The following is a 23,061-nucleotide window of genomic DNA, read 5'->3' as shown; positions in this document are numbered from 1 at the left end:
CTTCCAATCTGATTTGCTCAGACCTGCCTCCTTGAGATGAGCTGGGGCCAAAGGAAGGCACTGGAGGGCAGGCATTTTCCTTAAATAACAAGGCTCTTTTAATTTTATTAAAATGATTTATGTTGTTCCTTTCTGTGAAGCTGTGGTAAATTAATTACATCTTCTGGGAAGATTTAGTGGATCACCAATAAGTGTCTCTCAAGTAAATAGACTCATTCTTGCTGACTGAAACTGTTTGGTTTCCTTCTGTCCATGAAGGAGAGGAAGGAGCCTGATGCTTCTGAGATAACCTCCCAGTATGTTAATGTCTCTTTTGAAGTTGAAAGGAAATTACTTGGGCAGAAGCTGGCTTCTGTTTCTCTAATGCTCCAATCTATACCTATTCTATAAAGTTGTAAAAACAGTCCTAAATGGTCTTTGGAGCCATGGGCTCTTAGTTCAAATCCCAACTCTGCCATTTAATCCCTGTGTGATCTTGGACAAATAATTATTTAGCTTTCCTATGAGTTAGTTGAAGCTTTTGGACCAAATGACAGCTAAGATTCTTCCTTTTTATAGTTCTGTGAGTCTATGAGTGAATTGTGACATGTAAATATGATGGAAAAACCTAGAATGGGATGAAATTGAGGAGAATAATAAATTGATTGTAATTTTCATGTCCTACTTTTTCCCTCCCTCTACTTTTCCTGAATATTTTTGTTTTGTTCGTAATTAATCAATTTAAAGCATTTGATATTTTTCTTTTATCTGTTTTGTTTCTTATCTACCCAAATAAATAGTAATAGTCTCTCTGGCAGGGTGTGTATGACATGTCTGATTTTCTCTTCTCTGGACTTAAGTGTGCCATTCAAAGATCTTTTAAAACATATCGTACGTAAATTCAAATTATTAAAAATGAATTTTGGGGAAAATGTCCTTTGTTCAAGCAGTAATGCTAATTGAATATCAGTGATGACAAGAACTCTCTTCTAAGCCAGAGCTATAGAGTGAAACAATGGGGGCTCTCTCTGAGGTGCTATCATTGGGGAGAGAAGGTAGTGCATTATTATTATTATTATCATTATTATTTGCTGCTGAAGTCTGTCTCATGGCTCTTTACCATAATATGGGGTGGGCATCTGTAATGTTCTCTTGTTTGGTTTTCTTGGGGTCTCTGGGAGCAGCCTTCCTTTCAGTTCAGAGTAATCATCACAAGTACAGCCAGGTGGTAAAGTCCAAATCCTTTATTATCTCTTAAAAGTTAAAATTAAAACTGCACTAAGACATTTAGTTCAGCCTCTATAAGATAGGTGTTATGGAAGTCATTGTTTAGGAGCCAGCTGATCATCCAGAAGCAAAGTAGTATGCATGAAGAAATCATGCCATTTGGGAGTTAGCTATTTTAAGTCATTTTCCTAATTAAATTCTATGTTGGGTTATTTCTACAAATGTAGAAAGAAAATTATGTCACTCTCCTCTAAGTTTCAGTGTACTGGGTCAAAACCTCAGGCAGCTTCTTTTTCCTTGTCTGAGATTATAATTACAACTTCTTTTGGGGAATTGTCTATTACGTAAGTCAATTTTTTTGGGACCTGTTTTTAGTTTTAAAATGCATTTCCTGTGTGCAACAAATGGTCACATTCCTATTCTATTGTCATTTTATTGGGGAATTTAATCCATTCACATTTAAGGTTATAATTATTAGCTTTGTTTTTTCTTCCATTTGAATTTTTATAGTGGGTTCCTTTTCTTATTTTTTAAGTTAGTAATTGCTCAGTAAATTTAACTTTGCTTCAATTATATTTAATTCCAGTATTCAACTCTCTCCTTATTTTCTGAATTTACTTAATTTTTTTTCTTATTTTTATACTCTATCCTGTATGAAAGTGTAGTTTTGAATGGAAATTTAAAGAAACAGTTGTCAACTTCTTGTAAGGAAAAATTAGATAAAGATTTAAGAGTATTGCTTTGGGAGGCTGAATTGTGAATTCATCTTCTTGTGAAGTTCTTCCCAGTTCTGGGCACAAAATATTCCTCTTCCTTTTCCCCTCCCCATCTTTCTCCCCCAATTTTACTTCACCTGTTTTGTCACAACTGTACTAACGACTTGGGGCCTGACAACAAGGGAATTCAACAAGAAATCTTAGAGCTTAGGGAGACATTGGAGAGCTAAAAGTTCTCTCCAATTCCCTCAAAATGTAGAATTTAGGGAAATTTTTAGGTAAAAGGAAAACATTGCAAATAGTAGAGACTGAAATATTTATTAAAAATAGACAATTTTAATGTTCAAAATTTTATATGAAAGACATTTTAAAATGTAGATGAATAGTCCCCCCAATTCTTCCTCTGAGGTTTTTTCTCCTCTTGACAGCCACGAACCTGATATTCCCCGCCCCCTTCTTCCTCGCTTTCGAGTTGGCACTGCTTGGGCTTTATAAAGGAGTGTGTGTGTGTGTGTGTGTGTGTGTGTGTGTGTGTGTTTGTGTAGGGCAGAAGAGGTTCCTTCGCGGTGACTGTTGCTTCTTCCCTTGGGGAAATCCTATTTCCTCACCCACAAGGCCGTTGCTAACGGGATCAAATACAAGGGGCCACAGAAGCTGTGATGGTACTGCCAGATATGCCAGAAGCCGAGATGAGACCGGTTTAAGTGCCACTGCATGTCCAAGTCTCCATCGGAGACGACTCCTTCTGACTTCAGAAGATCCTCAGCAATTTTAGGATTCTTTTTCCGAGCAGTTTTCAAATTACTTTTTAGAACTGCTCAGAAAACAATTTGACACGAAGAGAGTCCACAACATCGTACTTGACGCATACATCAGTACTCGAGAGCATGTTCATATGATTGCTACCCAGTGGGAAACGCTGATTGACTTCACTAGATGCTTAGACAGAGAAGGTTTATGCAAAGCGAATGAGAGGAGACGGCCAAAGGCTGGTATATTCAGTATATTGATAGAGACTCAGAAACTGTTCAGAGACAAATACGGGAAGAAAAAAAAGAAGCAGCACCTCAATGAGGAAGAAAAAACTGCCAAGTTTATTGAAGAACGAATAAGAAGAGGTTTAGAAGGAAAAGAACAGGAATGTCCAATCTTCACTGAATCAAGGAGGAAAAATGGTGGCGAGAAAGTTGCCTTTGATTTGAATAAAGGAGCAAGTACTTCAGGTGCATCTTCCAAACCAAGTTCTCCGGGTCCTAGTGCTTTGAAAATGGTGGGAACTGCAGTGTCAGTGAAACGGAAAGAACCATCCCACGACTCATCTTGGCCAAAAGAAAAGAAGAAACCTGCACTTGATGAAATCATGGAGCTTGAAGAACAAAAGAAAAAAAAATGCTCTATCAGATTATTGGTTGCACCCTGACATTATTGTGAAAATTATAACCAAAAAACTTGAGGAAAAATATCATAAGAAAAAAGGAGTTGTCCAGGGAATAATCGACAAATACACTGCAGTGGTAAAGATGATGGATTCTGGAGACAAACTAACACTTGACCAGACTCATTTGGAGACAGTAATACCAGCACCAGGAAAGAGAGTTTTGGTTTTGAATGGAGTCTACAGGGGAAATGAAGCAACCCTGTAATCCATCAGTGAACACTTTTTCTGCCACTGTCATGATTGAAACCACCCTTTAAAGGATCGAAGAATTCAAGATACTCAGTATGAGGATATCTCTAAACTTGCCTGAGGATGGAAATTTGGAAAAAAAAAGAAAGAAAAAGAAAAAAAGAAAGAAAAGAAAATGAAAAAAAGAAGAAAAAAAGCCCTTTAAAACTCCCAAGCATCAAATTGGTGTTTTCTAGAACAACACATGACTACCAAGTTAGGGTGCTTCTTTTGTATGTGACAAAAGAATACTTTTAAACTTCAAAACACTGTTGAATATCTGAAATATATTTAGAATTCATTCAGATTTATTTATATTTAAGCTGCACAATTTTCAAATTTTATCCTTGCTTGTATTTCCTTTTGTAATATGCTTTGGAAAGTTGTGCCTTTTGTGAAAAGAATGATATTCTAAAAAATATTTAGATGAAGAACTGAGATCTGACATCACCAGATCATGCCAAACTGAAAGAGACACACTTCTGCACTCAGTTGTGCTTCTCCACACTCTCCTTATTTGGGTGGGCAGCACTTGTGTTGGTGGTGACAGGTACAGCTGGTTGTTGAAAAGAATTCATGGAAAGTGACAATTTCAGATGAAATGCTTCAGAAAAAGAGGATAAGGAAGAAAGAGAAAGCAGAGATAAAACCCATTAAAACTTCAGTTGTTGGGGAATCTAAGTGGGATTTCATCTGAGAAGGGAAGCCAAGAGATCATATGGAGTTAACAACTAGGAATTCACTTTATAGGAAGGCAGATACTATGATACACTGAGATGAAGAAAGTGACTCCTTGGCCATTAAACCACATCAGCAAATGTTACCTAAGGAAAAAAAGATCACCACAGAAAGGATGAGAAGAGAAAGTCAGGTCTCTCAGCCATTTAGAAGACTGCAGTTTGCCAGGGTGAAAGAGGAGTGAGAACATTAGCTCTGACAAAGCATTGGGATGAGTGGGATAAAGCTTGATAGGAATGGGAAATGCAGAAAAGGAGAGAGAGATAGATTGAAAGCATTGTAGGAGGTAGAAGATCATCTTGAGCAGTTGCAACTCCAGAACAGAAGGTGAGGGAGCAGAAAAGGGAGGAAGGTAATGGAATGAGAGAGACCTTTGAGGAGAGGCTGGAAGAGAATGTTTCTGCTCATGACAGATCAGTGTAAGAGGACCATGGAAGATCATGGCAGAAAGGCACTCAAAGAGGAGTAATTAAAAGATATCAACATTAGCAAGAGGAAGCCCAGTTTAGCTGAGTCCTCACTAGCAGAATGAGGATCTGGAAAAAAGAGAGCAGCACTGAGGAAAATAGCAGCAGCAGAAGAAAGAGGTAGTAATTCCAAGGAAATATAGGAGCAATCGACTGAAGAAGAAATGAGTGAAGAATAAGAACAAGAGAATGAAAACCATATATTAGTTGTTACAGAGTCAAGATTTGACTGAGATTTGGGAGAGAGGGAGAGAAACAGTGAGAGAGGGGACCTGACATCCAATATCATGGGGAAGGAAGATTACATCTTCTTCTCTCTCCAGCCTTATCTCCCATTGGGCTGAAGAAGCAGCTCCCCAAATATGTCCAGGATTGTCAGAGTGTAGAAAAATCCTAGAGTCTGAATAGGAATGAAGAAGGCTCACATACTTTGGTATACAAAGCAGAGGATATAAAGACTGATGAAATCATATATCTGAAATCGTCGGAAATGGAAAAGGAGAAAGAAGGCTCCCTAATTATCTTTCTTCAGGGAAGTCAATACCATCCTGAAAACTTAGCACTCAAACACTGTCACTGTCCAGGAGATGGTGATAAGATCTACATCATGTTGAATTATGTGGAGGATGATCTTAGGAGCCACCTGGAGTATTGAAGAATGTAGCTAGAGGCAACAAATACTCAAACAAGAATTCCAGTTACAATGAATACTATTCCCACAAAGATAAAGATGACTTTTTTTTAAAATTTGATCAAGCAAGTTCCTTGTGATTGCTCCTAAGAAGTGAAAAGTGGAGAACCAAGGATATCCATGTTTTCTTTAAACCTTATTTTCCTAAGCATAGGATGAATTTTATGAAACTTTAGGAAAGAAGGATTGGAAGATGCAAGCAAGGAAGGAAGGAAGGTGGAAAGAAAAAGAGAAATTAAACTTCAATGTGCATTTTGAGTCCATCTTTTCTCCATGTTCATTTTGAGTCTTGGAATTTGGCTTGGTCATTGTGTTATTGACATTCTTAAGTCTTTCAAAGTTCATTATCTATATAACATTGTGGTTATTGTATAAATCATTCTCCTGATTCTGCTTACTTCAATTTGGATCAATTCATCAAAATCTTTCCAGGTTTTTCTGAAACCATTCCCTTCTTCTTATATTAAGCATAAAGCATTTCCATTATTAGGTTTGAGCATTATTTCACATGGAGATTTCCAGCAAACAAATACATTTTAATCAGCTATAAATAGGATGAACCGAAAATAATTCAGAGGCAAGGTACCAAAATTAAGAAGGGTTGGGAATGGTTTCTTAGAGAAGTTTTCAGAGGCAGAAATCTAAGCTTTCCAATAGTCATGTGAAATAATACTCAAATCTAATAATTACAGAAATTTATTAAAATAACTTTGAGGTAGAACCTAAAACATTTCAGATTGGCCAAGTGGACAAATATTGGAAAATGACAAATACTGGAAAGACTATGAGAGAAGAGTTTCTTGCAGAGTTTTGAACTGATTTAATCATTGTGGAAAGCAATTTGGAACTATAGCAAAAAGTATTTAAACAATGGATATCCTTTGACCTAGTGATATCATTATTAGATCTGCTCTTCAAAGTGATCAAAGAAAGAGGAATGGAACCAAAATGTACAAAAATATGACAGCTCTTTTTGAGGGAGTAAAAAATTGAATACTGGTAGGGGAATAGCTGAAGAAGTTAAAGCATGTAAATGTGATGGAAACACATTACTTTAGAAAAATTGAAGGGAATGGTTTCAGAAAAACCTGGAAAGACTTTGATGAATTGATGCAAAGTGAAGTAAGCAGAACAAGGAGAATGATTTATATAGTAACCACAATGTTGTAAAGATAATGAACTTTGAAAGACTTAAGAATGTCAATAGCACAATGACTAAGCCCAATTCCAAGACTCACAATGAAGATGGAGAAAAGATTGATTCAAAATGCTCACTGAAGATTAATTTCTCTTCTTTTCTTTCCATCTTCCTTCCTTGTTCCCTTCCTTCCTTGCTCTTTTCCTTTCTTCCTTCTTTCCTTCCTTCCTTCTCCCTTCTTTTTTGCTCTCTTCCTTCCTTGCTTATGTCTTCCAATCCTTCCAAACCTCCCTTCCTAAAGTTTCCTAAAGTTCATCTTGTTCTTAGGAAAACAAGGTTTAAAGAAAACATGGACATCCTTGGTTCTCTACCTCTCACTTCTCAAGAGCAATCACAAGAGACTTGCTTGACCAAATACAAGAAACCATTCATTTTTATCTCAGTGGGTGTAATGTTCATTGTAATTGGAATTCTTGTTTGAGTATTTGTTGCCCCTGGTTACATTCTTCAATACTCCACACTGGGACCAACATAGCATTGGCCTCCCTTGTGTTGGAATGAAGATAATTGTCATAGATTACATGATACTCTTGAGACCCTTGAGACTTATGGAATTAAATACAAGGGAAGACACAGCCATGATATGGAATAGAGCTCACACTTCTAACAGAAGGTGCAGTAGAATTCACAGCTCTATCAGAAGGTGCAGTGGAGTTCATACTGCTATCAGAAGGCATAGTAAATCCCAGATCTGTGCCATAACTATTTATCTACATTTTTAACTTTCATATGAAATTTTTGAACATTAAAATAAAATTTTAAATAAATATTTCAGTCTCTATCATTTGCAGTATTTTCCTTCTACCTAAAGATTTCCCTAAATTCTACATTTTGAGGGAGTGGAGGAGAAGTTTTAGGTCTTGACTTTCTCTTTAAGCTTTAAGATTTCTTGTCTTTCCTTGTTGTCAGGTCCCAAGTTGTACGATTGTGACAAAACAGGAAGAATAGAGGTGAAGTCAGTTGTGTGTGTGTGTGTGTGTGTGTGTGTGTGTGCGCGCGCGCGCGTGCGTGGGGAGTATTTTGTATGGGGGGAGGAAGAACTTCACAAATCGGTGAATTCATGATTCAGCCTCCCAAAGCAACACTCTTATCTTGTTATCTAATCTTTCCTTACAAGAAGTTGACAACTGTTTCTTTAAACTTCCACCTATTGCTCACTAATTGAGGACAGGATTGATGGTCTCTAAATTGCTTCCAGCTCTATATCTATGATTCTATGAACTCTAATTTAAAAAAAAATATATCTTGATAACACATTCTATGGATCTTCCACATACCAGCAAGAAATCCCAAAATGGTTTAAAGGAGAAATAGGAAAATTAAAAGAAAATAATAGGAAATTAAGACTGAAATTAGGGTAGAAAACAATTGGGAAGGAGAGAGAAAAAAACTCAGTTTCATTGTGAAGTGGTAAATACCTCAGAGGTAGTTGATTAGAGTTATTAGAATGCTGGCCCTGGAGTAAGGAGAACATAATTTCAAATCTAGATCTGTGAGAACCTGGACAAATCATTTAACACTGTTTGCCTCAGTTTCCTCATCTGTAAAATGATCTGGAATTAAGAAAATGGCAAATCTCTTTAGTCTTTGCCAAGAAAACACTAAGTGTTGTCACAGTCATTAAAGACTAAGTGACTATATAATAACAACAGGTCTCAGGAGACTACTACCCTTTTCCTCTTAAGCAAGGAATCTAGCCTACCCTAGGAGAAGAAATTTTGAGGTCATCCCCAAAATCTTCTAGCACACATCAAGGACAAAGGAATTTAAGTCCTTTGGTATTATATACTACCTTTAAGATAAGCAAGGAATGAATGATAGGGCATAGAGCAGGAGTAGGTCCCATAACTAAGTAAACAATCAACCCATAATCACACTACAAAATGTTTTTCATACATTTAATCTTAAAATTGAGCATTGTCAAACCTGGATTCTCAAAAACAGTGTGTGGGGTGGAGCAGGAGAAAAATAAAGTGAAAGGAGAAATGAGCTTGATTTGTTATTATACAAATTGATGACCGGAAAAGAAAAGAACAGAATTTTGTTCTCCAGAAAGTTTTACCTTGAATAAACAAAATTTTTTAAATGCAAAAATATAGTTCACAAGTGAAAGTTTTGACTTCAGAAATGAATTATAAGAGGATAAAGAGATAAGAAAGAAGAAACAAATGAATTCTTCCTAAGATTGAATGGTGGAGGAGTGGACAAGAAGGATTCTAAACTCTACTTTCATATAGGATAGAGTTTAAAAATAAAAAGAATTGAAAATAAGGAAAAATTTAAGTAAATTCAAACTAGGACTGGGTCAGGAAGGAAGGAAGGAAGGAAGGAAGGAAGGAAGGAAGGAAGACAATAAGAAGAAACTTGGATACTGGAATTAAATATAGTTGAAAAAAAGCTAAAAGTAGTGAGCAATTGCTAACTGAAAAGAGAAGGAAGGGAACACACTATAAAGATTCAAATGGAAGAGAAAACAAACCTAATGAGTATAACCTTAAATGTGAATGGATTTAGCTCCCCAATAAAATGAAAATAGAATAGATATGCAGCAATTTGTTGCACTTAAGAAATAGATTTAAAAAATAAAAACAGGTCCAAAAATTTTTGCTATATGATAGACAATTAAAACAACAACAACAAAAAACAAACAACAATAAAAGTTGCAATCATGATCTCAGATGAGGAAAAAAATTAATTTGGTAGGGTGAACTGCCTGAGGTTTTGACTCAGAAATTTGTACATTTGTAGAAATAACCCAGCATAGAATATAGTTAGGAAAACTAGTTAAAATAGCTAACTCCCAAATGGCATGATTTTTTCATGCATATTTCTTTGTTCTTGGATGATTAGCTAAAAAATTTAAACAACATTTCCTAACACCCTACCTTATAAAGTCTGAACCAAATATCTTAGTGTGATTTCAATTTTGAATTTTAAGCTGTACTAAGATATTTGGGATAGTTTGTCTGTGGCAAATTATCTAAATCAAAGCAAGTCTGGAAATTTTCAATATATTAGATTTCCCATGTGTAAAAAAAAAGGTCATAATCATCCCATTCCTCTACTCCCTTCTTCACACAGAAGAGAGAAATAATGCTTTGAAGGAACCACAAGCAAATTTGAAGTAAAGTAAAAATGATATGTCCTACAGGACAGGACTACGAGTTAGTACCTCAGCTTTTTTATCTGAAAAAGGAAGGTGTTATTGCTTTATTTCAAGTCTAGATCTATCAACCTATGAATTTCACTAATTCCAGTGACCTGAGTGAGATGTTTATATCTCCAATTCTCTTTTTAAAGATATTCTTGGCAGAAATATAAGAATTTTGATACCTCAGGCAAATTCGTTTGAGGAGACTGGTGTTTTGTGTCTCAGGAGGAAGAAAAGCCATTTTTTCAGAGAATCCAGTCTCTACTTCATTATCATTAGGAGGTAAAGAAAGAGGTAGATAGGCCTAGTAGAATCCATGTGATGGTGGGTAGTGACTAGGAAAGAAGGAGTACTCCATCAATCTCCTCTCCTTCCTCCCCAACTTCTGCTGACATGAACTCTGCTTTTATTCCTTTTTCTGGGGCTCATCTTCCCATTGCCCATCCTATAGGATGATAAAAAGCCATGAGATAGACTTCAGCAGCAAATAAAATAATAATGATGGTGATGCAAAACCTTCCCTTCTTCCAATGATGGGAGAACACCTCAAAGAGAACCCCTGTTGTTACCCCCTCTTTATGGCTCTAGTTCTATAGCTTAGAAGAGAGTTCTTGTCATCGCTGACACTCAATTAGCATTACTGCTTGAGCAAAGGACATTTTTTCCCAAAATTCATTTTTAATAACTTTGAATTTCATGTAAGATATGTTTGAAAAGAGAATGGCACACAAGTCCAGAGAAGAGAAAATGAGACATGTCACACACACCCTGCCAGAGACTATTACTGTTTATTTGGGTAGATAAGAAACAATAGATAAGAGAAAAATATCAAATGCTTTAAAATGATTAATTACAAACAAAACGAAAACATTCTTATCAGGAAAAGTAGAGGGAGGGAAAAGAGTAGGACATGAAAATTACAATCAATTTTGTCTTGAAATCTTCAATTTCATCCCATTCTAGGTTTTTCCATCATATTTACATGTCACAATCCACTCATAGACTCATAGAACTATAGAAAGGAAGAATCTTAGCTGTCATTTGGTCCAAAAGCTTCAACTAATTCATAGGAAAGCTAAATAATTGTTTGTCCAAGATCACACAGGGATTAAATGGCAGAGTTGGGATTTGAACTAAGAGCCCATGGCTCCAAAGACCATTTAGGACTGTTTTTACAACTTTATAGAATAGCTTTGGATTGGAGCATTTCAGAAACAGAAGCCAGCTTCTGTCCAAGTAATTTCCTTTCAACTTCAAAAGAGACATTAACATACTGTGAGGTTATCTCAGAAGCATCAGGCTCCTTCCTCTCCTTCATGGACAGAAGGAAACCAAACAGTTTCAGTCAGCATGAATGAGTCTATTTACTTGAGAGACACTTATTGGTGATCCACTAAATCTTCCCAGAAGATGTAATTAATTTACCACAGCTTCACAGAAAGGAACAACATAAATCATTTTAATAAAGTTAAAAGAGCCTGGTTATTTAAGGAAAATGCCTGCCCTCCAGTGCCTTCCTTTGGCCCCAGCTCATCTCAAGGAGGCAGGTCTGAGCAAATCAGATTGGAAGGTGGGGGAAGGGAATAGTAAGCAAAGGAAGTTTCAGGCCAGGGAGCCCCTATCACTAGTGCAAGCAGCAGTGAGCTCCAGTGATTTACAATCACAGTTATTTCAGTTGGAAAGAATTTTGGAAAAGTGAGCCTCACTTTCTTGGAACACTGCAGAAAAATAATATAACTATAAACCAATCAGCAGTTTCAAACAAAAGATGTCATTTTTCCTTCTGCCAGACATACATGATAATTCCTCAGTCACCACAATCATCTTTCTTCCACATCATCAGGGCAGGATGACTCCAGCCGATTGTAGGAGACTAGAGACCCACAGAACATGGAATAGCATCAGGGAAGTGTGTAAACAGGGAAAAGTGTAAGACTAAGCTGGAGTCTTAGTCAGTGAACTAAAGAGAGGGGGGAGGGGAAGAGAAAGGAGAGTTTAGGGAAAAAACACTCATTGCTTTGGGAAAGGGATGGGTTTGGGGGAAAAGTGGCTGAAGATGTGGACTATTAGAATTTGGACAGAAATGCTTTTTCTGGTGAAGTTATAGGAAAACAATGGTTTATAATCCAAGACGCTTTTTTCTTAGGAAACCAGATAAAATGATCTTTGCATGTATATTCACTCAAGAATAATAGGCAAAACCACAGAATGAAGACCTTGCTTTCTGTAACTCATTATATTCTAAAATATAAATTGACAAGGGGATGAAGAGAGTTTGGGATGGGGAAGCATTATAAACTGATCATCTATTCCTTTCTTCCCTTTTTCTTCATCATCCCCCCTTCTCTTTCTTCTCTCAGTCCCTCTCATAAGTAAATCCTCCTTGCCTTCATCCTTGAAAACTCTTCAGAGATTTTTCCAATTTCCCAAAACGTAAGAGAAATATATTCAGGCATTTCTGACTTGGACTTTGCACAAGATGTACCTGCAGCTTTTGGTTTTCCTCTCTCATTCCCCTTGAGGTCAAGTCATTCAATCATAGTTTTAAACCCAGAAGATTATTCAGTCAATAAACATTTATTAAAGTGTTACTATGTGCCAGGCTCTGTGGTCAAGCACTGGTGATAAAATAAAAGAAAAAGCAAAAGACAATCCTTCTCTTGAGGAGTTCACAATGTATTGGAATAGGACAGAATATCAGAAACGACTCAGATGGCTTCATTTTGTACATGAGAAATTGAGGCCCAAAAAGACTGTGATAAATCCACTCTGATAATGAATAACAGATATGGAATTTAATCTTCAGTCTTTTGATTCCAAAACCTTAGTCTGTGCACTATACCAAGCTGCTTCATACTATCTTGTGTCTGTTTTCATTGGATTATAGATGAAACTGTGACAGAAGGAAGAATCCCCATCTTTTTATTGTTCAACTCAAAGTGAGGTATTCAAATTTTTCCTACAGATTAATGACCACCCAAGAACAAAGTTAACATACTATTAGTCACTTTATAATAGTCCTCTTAACCAATTAAAAATTTTTTTTATTTTAAAACTTTTTATTTTCAAAACATATGTATAGTTTTCAACATTCACCCTTGGAAAACAAGATTTTGCCTTGCCCATGTCCATGCCCTTCCCTGGATGGCAAGTAATCCAATATATGTTCAACATGTGCAATTCTTCTATAGGTATTTCCACAGTTATCAAGCTGCACAAGAACAACCAGATCAAAAAGGAAAAAAAAATGAGAAAGAAAACAAAACAACAAAAAGGTGAAAATACTATGTTGTGATCCACACTCAGTCCCCACAGTCCTCTCCATTACAAGACCGTTGAAACTGGCTTGATTCGCCTCACTGTTGAAAAGAGCCAAGTCCATTACATAATCTTCTTGTTTCTGTGATGATATTCTATTGGTTCTATTCACTTCACTTAGCATCAATTATGTAAGCCTCTTCAGGCCTTTCTGAAATCATTTTACTGATAATATATTATTGTGCATAACAATAATATCCCATAACATCATAGATCATAATTTGTTAATTTGTTCAGCCATTCTCCAACTGATGGGCATAGACTCAGTTTCCAGTTCCTTGCCACTACAAAAAGGGCTGCTACAAACATTTGCACATATAGATCCCTTTTCCCCTTTTTATGATGTCTTTGGGATACAGGCCAAATAGAGACACTGCTGGTTTGGTATAGTTCCAAGTGCTCTCCAAAATGGTTGGATCAGTTCACAACTCCACCAACAATGTATTAATGCCTTAGTTTTCTCATAATCCTCTCCAACATTTATCATTATCTTTTCCTGTCATTTTAGCCAATCTGAGAAGTGTGTAGTGGTGTCTCAAAATTGTCTTAATTTGCATTTTTCTGATCAATAGTGATTTAGAGCATTTTTTCACATGACTAGAAATGGTTTTAATTTCTTCATCTGAAAACTGGCTGTTCATATCCTTTGACCATTTATCGACTGGAGAATGGCTTGTATTCTTAAACATTTGAGTCAATTCTCTCTCTATTTTAGAAATGAGGCCTTTATCAGAACCCTTGGATGTAATTTTTTTTTTCTCAGTTTATTGCTTCCCTTCTAATCTTGTCTGCATTTATTTTGTTTGAACAAAATCTTTTAAATTTAATATAATCAAAATTATCCATTTTGCATTCCATAATGCACTCTAGCTTTTCTTTGACCACAAATTCCTTCCTACTCCTCAGATTTAAAGGGTAGACTATTCTTTGTTCTTCTAATTTGCCTATTGTATCATTCTTTATGTCTAAATCATAAGAGTGATGTCTTTATGTCTAAATCATAAACCTAGTTTAACCTTACCTTGGTATAGGATGTTAGTTATGGATTAATATCTAGTTTCTCCCATACTAATTTCCAATTTTCCCAGCAATTGTTGTTAAATAGTGAGTTCTTATCCCAGAAGCTGGAATCTTTGGGTAAACCAGTCTTAATTAGTCATTGCTTTTTCATAAATACCTGCCTTTGTCATTTTAAAAGTAGAAAAGTTAAAAGAGAATTATTTATATTTAGTTTGTATATTTAGTATATTTAATTGTAATTCCTTTTCAAGTAAAGGTATTAAAAGTCTTATCCATCTTCCATGCATAGAGACTTTCTTACTGTATGATGGAGTGGCATATAATTAAATCACTTGAATCTAGACTGAGATGATTCAATTCTTTCTTTTCTCATCATCACTGGATCTCCTAGTTTTGCCACAGTGTGCTAACACCTTCCCAAGATCCATACTCCCAGCCTGCCTGACATTGACTGTCCTCTGAGTCACCACAATATAGACAGACAGGCATTCTACCAGACGCATACATATGTGTGTATCCTGTCTTGCACTCATTTGTGTCCTATCTGTCCCATATTTATAAGAGTTTTTTGTGGGGCCAAAGAATTAGAAACTGAGGGGATGCCCATCAATTAGAAAATGACTGGAAAAATTATGGTGTACAATTGCCATAGAGTACTACAAAAATGTATTATAGGAAATAATGTATGGTAAATTTCAGGAAAACCTGGAATGATCTATATATAAATTGATATAAAATGAAGTGAGTAGAACTTGAATATCACTGTACAGTATAACAGCAATATTGTAATAATAATAAACTACGAAAGACTTAACTGCTCTGATTATTAAATACAATTTGAATTCAAGATAGTTCCAAAAGACTCATGATGAAATATCCATCTTTAGAGAGAGAACCAATGAATTCATCACAAATTGAAATTTTTTTCTACTTTATTTTTCTTATTTTGTGACATGGCTAATATGAAAATATGTTTTGCATGATTTCATATGCATAATTGATATCAAATTGTTGGGTTTCAGTAGATGAAGGAAGGGTGGGAGAAAGAATTTGGAACTCAAAATTGAATTTAAAATAGAGTAAAAAATAAATAATAAAACTTAAAAAAAAATTCTACCACCTGGCTATTGTTCTATGACTTTGGGTCACAGAACACTATATTCCCTAAAGAATTATAAAGAGAATCTTTCTGAGAGAAGTAGAGAGAAACATGGCAAGCTTGAAGAAGCTATAACATACATAAAATAAAGAATTATAAATCATAGGATAGGATGTCATGATCACAAGAAAGATGGGATTGTGAGACATAAAGTAAGAGTGAGGCTGAAAATGAATTGCCTATGTAAGTTCCAGTGGTAACTTTTGGCTATCAAGAGAAAGAAGGTCTTCTCCAGGATGTTATGTTGGCCTCCTGTGGCAAAAAGGACATAGATAATAGTGGCACAGAATGTCAGGTAAGTGTGAATGTGTATCAACTTGCATTGCTAAAGGGATTATACACATTGATTAGCAGATAAGATTCATTGGAGTAAATGAAAGTATTTCTACATTAAAAAAAATATTCCATGTCCTTTTACTTTGACTTAAAATTTCTACCTAACTTCAAATATTTTGTTTTGTTCATGATGAGGCTTTTCAAAGATGTTGTACAATACTGAATAATTGGTATAATTATTACTGTTTCTGGTCAATAGTCACCAATGTTTTGCTTGCTTATCCCAATGTTTTTTTGAATTTGTCTATTTGTTCATTTTCCTGCCCTTAAAAGGAAAATGTCAGTATCCCTAACAATTAATAATTTCTCTAACTCATTGTAATTTGTTTAATATATTTTTTAATATTTTAGAGATTATGACAATCAATGACTATAAACATATGTGTATTTAAAATAGATTTTTATCATTTTCTTGAGCAAAATGTAATTTACTTTCCCATCTCAATTTGTCATCTGTATCTTTACTCTTGTCTGATATCAAGGTTGTTGCTCTTAATTTTTTTCTTAATTCCTGATGGTACATGATAGATTCTTCTTCCCAATTATTGTAAATCGGTATAAATCTGTTTTAGGTATGATTTTTGGGGACAACAAATTTTGGGAATGTAATTGATAATCTATTGTGCCATATTCCAGTATTTTATGGATGTTAATAAGTTCAATGAATCATTATGGTTATTAAGCTTAATTTTTCCATTATTAATAGATTTATTGTTTCTAAAATATCAAGGGAAGTTATGAAAGAAAAATAAAAGGGGTATTATAGTATCAGATGTTAAATTACATTACAAATGAGCAGAAATCTAGTACTAGGCTTTTTCAATAAATTACAATATATTAAATAATGAGCTAGACTGATAAATATAATAATCTAGTGTTTGATAACTAGAGGTCACAAAAGGTTACTGAACAACTTGGATAACAGTTTGATGAGAATTATCAACAGACTAATAGCAAACTATAAATACCACCAAAAAATTCCAACTAGATGTAATTTTTAAAAACAGGACAAGAAAATGAAATAAATTCTTTATTAGCTAGAACAGAGGAATCTGAGAAAATAGATAAATTTGATTATGTGAACAAAAAGCCTTTACTCAATAAAAAGCAATAAATCCACTGGGAAAAAAACAAACAAAAAAACCCCTCTTTTCTCTTATTTTCCTCTGACTTCTTTCAAGACCTTCTGCAGCAGGTCTTTTCCAGTTTTCCCCTCCTCTCAAAATGCTAATGGCTTGTCTCCTGAGATTACTCTACATTTAATTATTAGTTTACATATATATATATATATATATATATATATATATATATTTGTGTGTATGTATATACATGCACATGTATATGTAAGTGTGTATATGTGTAGGTATATATATATGTAGTGTGTATATGTATGTAGATATATATTTATTTATTTAGACACATATATAGACCTTACAAACCTACTAATGTTCATTTTTTTCTCGCCATTCGAGTGGGAACTTTTTGAGGGCAAGGATTATTTTTGTTTTTCTTTATTCCCACACTGATTACCACATGGCTCAACACATAGTAGCCACTTAATAAATATTGGGTGGATGAAAAACTGATGCAAAAAAACCTTTTTTCTTCAACAACAACAAGACATCCATAATTTATCAAAGCAAAGAATTACAAAAGGGTATGCAAAGGAATAGACAGTTCTCAAAAAAGTTACAATTTTAATAATGCAAATAATGTAACTTGGAATCTGACCTCCCGATTAGCAAAGATAATTAGAGACTAAAAAAGTCAATGTTAGTATAACAATGTTATAATAATATGTATGTTTTTATACTGCTGGTAGGATGTAAATTGGACCAATCTGATTAATTCCAAGGTTTTTTGTTAAAAATATTCATTGCTTTTGAGTCGGTAAACAAATAATAGGTACTATATGCCAGGGAGTTACCAATTTAACATGAAAAATTATTTAAAAAATTTTAAAAATTAAAAAAATTCCAACTAGATGCAATTTTTAAAAAACAGGACAAGAAAATGAAATAAATCCTTTATTAGCTGGAACAGAGGAATCTGAGAAAATAGATAAATTTGATTATGTGAAGAAAATAAAATTTAGCCTCCACACCAAAACAAATAAACAAATAAATAAAACATCTCAAAGGAAAACTGGGTGTCTAATGATTGGGGAAATAACAATAGATGATATAAGAACGTATTGAAAATTTTTTTCAGCTCATATCTTTGGTTTTATTCTTATTAAAAAATTATAAATAAGGAAATTCTCTCTACTTAACTATCAGCACTGTCTCTGCAATTTATAATCTTAGATAACTGCATAGAACACAGAGTTTAAGACTTGCTTTGGGTTATATGAGGATGGTGGCTCAGAGGAAGGTCTTGAACACAGATCTTGCATGCTGAGAACAACTCAGTCTCAAAACTGAACTGTACCTCAATGGCATACACACAGAATGAACAACATGTGAAAAATTCAAAGAGAAATAAAAATATTTACATAAAGGGATACAGAAAGAACTGATGTAAATAAATAGTATATTTTTTTTATTCATTTTGAAATTAAAGGCACAAAATTTCCAGTTATACAGCCCAACATAAAAAAAGAGGATTCAATATAAAACTATGAATTTCCATTTACATTGTTTACTATTTTTCAAACTATGTAACAAATGTTACAGATCATTTTCAAAGTTACCCTGCTTTTTTTATGCTTCTAGATTTTCCTTTGCTCTCTAATCTTTTTTTCTCTCTTCCTCCCCACCCCAATGGTAGCTAGAGAAGGCTACTATTGGACACAGATGTGTGTGTGTGTGTGTGTATACAACTATAATACATGTCTTTCTATTTATCTTTCTCTGGAGATGGATATCATCTTCCTTCTTAGGTCTTCTATAGTTGATACGAATATTTACACTACTTAAAATGACTTAGACATTCAAAGTTGTTCTTGGAACATTTTTACTGCTTTGTTCTCTTGGATCTGTTCATTTTACTCTTCATTATTTCATGCAAGTTTTTCCATGTTTTTCTGAGATCATCCTTCTCATCATTTTTTAAAGCACAGTATTATCACAATCATATAGCACAAATTGTTCAGCCATTCCCCAATGACAGATATTTTCTCAATTTCCAATTTTTTGCCCTCACAAAAAGCACAGTTATAAATATTTTAGAACCAATAAGTGCTTTTCCTTAGTCATTTTGGGAAATAAACTTAAGAATATAGCATTATATACAGTTTTATAACTCTTTGGGCTTAATTCCAGATTGTTCTTCAAAACGGTTACACCAACAAACAGTGAATGTGCCCCAGTTTTTCCACATCCTCTCCAACATTTGTTGTTTTCCCCTTCTATCCCTTTTGCCAATTTGATAGATGTAAAATAGTATCTCAAGGTTGTTTTAAATTGCATTTGTCTGATCAATAATGACAGCATTTTTTTATACAACTATATGTAATTTTGATTTTTTCATCAAAAATGATTTGTATTCTTATAAATTTGACAAATTCTTTATATATTTGAGGTGAGACCTTTACCTGAGAAATTGTGCATAAATTTTCCAGTTTTCTGCTTCCCTTCTAATCTTTGTTAATTGGTTTTATTTGTACAACCTCTTTTTAATTTAATGTAATCAAAACTAACCATTTTAACCTTATAATGTGATCTCCTGTCTATTCATAAATTACTCACCTATCCAGAAGTCTGTTCCAATGTTCTAACTTTCTCAAGATATCTCCCTTTATATCTAGGTCATATTCTGATTTTGACCTCATCTTGGTAAATGGGGCAAGATATTGGTGTATGCCCAATTTCTACCAGATTGCTTTCCAGTCCCCCCTATCATATTTTGAATTCTTAACCTATTTAAATCTTTATATTTGTCAAACACAAAATTACTATAATCATTTGTTGCTGTGCATTGTATGCACAGCATTTTGTTCCACTGATTTACCAATGTCTTAGCTTGTACCAGATAATTTTGATAATTATGGCCTTAAAATTTAAGACATAATCTTGCTAAAACTCCTTCCTTTTCAGTTTTTCATTAATTCCTTTGATATTCTTGGCTTTTTTTTCCAAATGAAATTTTTTTTCTAATTCAGTAAATAATTTTTGGTAATTCAATTGGGATAGCAGTGAATAGATTAGTTTAGATAAAATTGTCATTTTTATTATATTGCTTCTGACTACCCATGAACAATTAATATTTCCTCACATATTTAGATCTGAGTTTATTTGTATAAAAAGGATTTTATAATTATATTCCTGTAATTTCTGGGTTTATTTTGTCTAGGCATCCACCAGGTATATTTTCTATAATTATTTTAAGTGGGGCATTTCTTACTATCTTGTCTTACAGTGTTTTGTTAGTGATATATAAGAACACTAATGATTTATGTAGCTTTATTTTATATCTTGCTACTTCGCTAAAATTATTGTTTCAATTAACTTTAGTTGAATTTTTAGGATTTTCCAAGTATAAAATCATATCTTCATAAAGAGATAGTTTTATTATCTTATTGCCTATTCTGATTCCTTCCATTTCTTTTCCTTTTCTTATTGCTATTACTAATATTTCAAAATAATATTAAATAAGATAGGTTGTTCTATTTGACAACTTTTATCAGATATAAGAAGGCGGAGGTTACTCAGCCACTAACCAAAACCAACAAAACAGAGAGAATCACTCATCACAGATCAGGGGGAAAGGAGAAAGGAGATAAAAAAAGGAGATGCTGTTTGGTGGTTAGAGAACTTTTTATTTATTATTGTTTCATGTATCCCTGACTTCCGACCCCAGATTGCTTTTGTCCTTGTTACAGCATGTGAACAGGAAGACCATCTGCCACTTCTTCAGTTTGCCATCATGTTTATAACATTCTTGTTGATGTTTCCTTCCCAGCTTCAATTTCCATTTCTTGAGCTCCTCATTCATTCCCTTCACATTTAGCTTTCAAGTCATAAGTCTGAGAGAAGTTTCTCTAAATTCTTCTACTTCTTAAGCATTTTGAATTCAGGGGGGAAAGAGTACCATAGTATCAAGATCAATATTTACTTGTAACTATACAAAAATTGGATTAGCTACTTCATTCTAGGACCATTTTTGTGGTGGAGTAATTTAGATATTAAGACTCTGTGGGTGAAGCTAGGTGGAGTAGTGGGTAGAGCACTGATCCTGGAGTCCAGAGGATTCTATTCAAAGATGATTTCAGACACTTGACACTAGCTGTATAATCCTGGACAAATCGTTTAATTTCAATTGCCTCATTAAACAACAACAACAAAAAGACTATAATGGGGAGAGGGAGACAACTGATAGCTTTCTATAGTTCAAAATTACTCAGTGTCCATAAAATTACTAATTTTTTAATCATCATTCAAGACATTAAAATTTTAAATGGAACATTGTCAGACAAGCAATAAAATAACAATTGAATAGAGCATGGCCTCAATCCAAGGAGGCATTGTGAGGCTTTGTATTGAGAGGTTGGGGTTGGGTGGGTAGAAGCACTCTATTGGTGGTCCATAAACCTCAATCCTGCCACTAGTTAGTTGTATACCCTTGAGTAAGTGTTCTCATTTCTCTGGACGTCATTTTCTCCCTCTATTAAATAGCTAAGATTAGATGAGGCCCTGTTAGTTCTAATTTTCTATGATCTACATTCCTTTCTGGATATGTTCCTATTAAACATGTGGAAGTGAGGCTCTAATGTTTTTAAAAATTATTCTTATTTAGGAAGAAGCCATTACTTTGGTGGCAAAGGACTCTGAGAAATAGCCTAAATACAGTGGAAAGAAGATGGGGTATGGAAGGACCAGGACTGATATCCTGGCTTTACTGTTCTCTGTGAACCCTAAGGAAAGACATCTTGTCTAGCTTTCTCTTCTGTAAAATGAGAGGAATTGTTCTAGATCAGGAGTGTCAAAGATGCCTGCTGGTGTCCCTACAATTCAAGAACCAGATTCAAATGTAATTTGGAAATATTTAACAAAATAAATAACAAAACAAACAAACAAAAACCATATTGTATTAAAATGTGGTTTTCTCAAATTAACATACGATCTACAGGGATCCTGTATGCTTTTTATTTCAAAGTAAAACCACTGGTCTTCCAGCTTTTGGGATAAGAACTTACTATTTGACAAAAACTGCTGGGTAAATTGGAAACTTGTATAGCAGAAACTAGGCATTGACCCATACCTAACACCATATATCAAGATAAGGTCAAAATGGGGTCATGATTTAGACATAAAGAATGATACTATAAGCAAATTAGAAGAACATAGAATAGTTTACCTCTCAGATCTGTGGGGAAGGAAGGAATTTGTGACCAAAGAAGACCTGGAACTCATTATAGAACACCAATAATTTTGATTATATTAAGTTGAAAAGTTTTTGTAACAACAAAACTAATGCAGACAAGATTAGAAAGGAAGCAATAAACTAGGAAAAGATTTTTACATTTAAGGGTTCTGATAAAGGACTTATGTCTAAAATATACATAGAATTGATTTAAATTTATAAGAATTCAAGTTATTCTCCAATTGATAAATGGTTGAAGGATATGAACAGCCAATTTCCAAATAAAGAAATTAAAATCATTTCTAGTCATATGAAAAGGTGCTCTAAATCACTATTGATCAGAGAAATGAAAATTAAGACAACTTTGATATACCATTACACACTCTAAGATTGGCTAAGATGACAGGAGAAGATAATGATGAATGTTGGAGGGATGTGGGAAAACTGGTACTTAAATACATTGTTGGTGGAATTGTGAAAGGATCCAGCCATCCTGAAGAGCAATTTGGCACTATGCTTAAAATGTTATCAAATTGTGCATATCTTTTGATCCAGCAGTGTTTCTACATGGATTATATTCCAAAGTGATCTTAAAGGAGGGAAAGGGACCCACATGTGCAAAAATGTTTGTGGCAGCCCTTTTTGTAGTGGCAAGAAACTGGAAACTGAATGGATGCCCATCAATTGGAGAATGGCTGAATAAATTGTGGTAAATGAATGTTATGGAATATTATTGTTTTGTAAGAAATGACCAACAGGATGATTTCAGAAAAGCCTGGAGAGACTTATATGAACTGATGCTGAGTGAAATGATCAGGATCAGGAGATCATTGTACACAGCAACAACAGGATTATACAAGGATCAATTCTGATGGATATGGCTCTTTCCTAGAATGAGATAATTCAGATCAGTTCCAATAATTTTGTGATGGAGACAGCCATCTACATCAAGAGGGAGAACTGTGGGAACTGAGTATGGACCGCAATATAGCATTTTCACTCTTTCTGTTGTTGTTTGCTTACATTTTGCTTTCTTTTTCAATTTTTTTTCCCTTCTTGATCCAATTTTTCTTGTGTAGCAAGATAATTGTA

At 34.3% G+C, this 23,061-nt stretch overlaps 1 pseudogene; it reads left to right on the top strand.

The window, feature by feature from the left end:
* Positions 1-2,513: 2,513 nt before the first annotated feature.
* On the top strand, positions 2,514-3,670 carry LOC100929719 (annotated as a pseudogene).
* Positions 3,671-23,061: the final 19,391 nt, after the last annotated feature.

The sequence above is a fragment of the Sarcophilus harrisii genome, chromosome 1 (genome assembly GCF_902635505.1).
Source record: "Sarcophilus harrisii chromosome 1, mSarHar1.11, whole genome shotgun sequence".
In the NCBI taxonomy this organism is placed as follows: domain Eukaryota; kingdom Metazoa; phylum Chordata; class Mammalia; order Dasyuromorphia; family Dasyuridae; genus Sarcophilus; species Sarcophilus harrisii.
The sequence above is the reverse complement of the archived record's forward strand: the minus strand, read 5'-3'. Positions and strand labels throughout refer to the sequence as shown.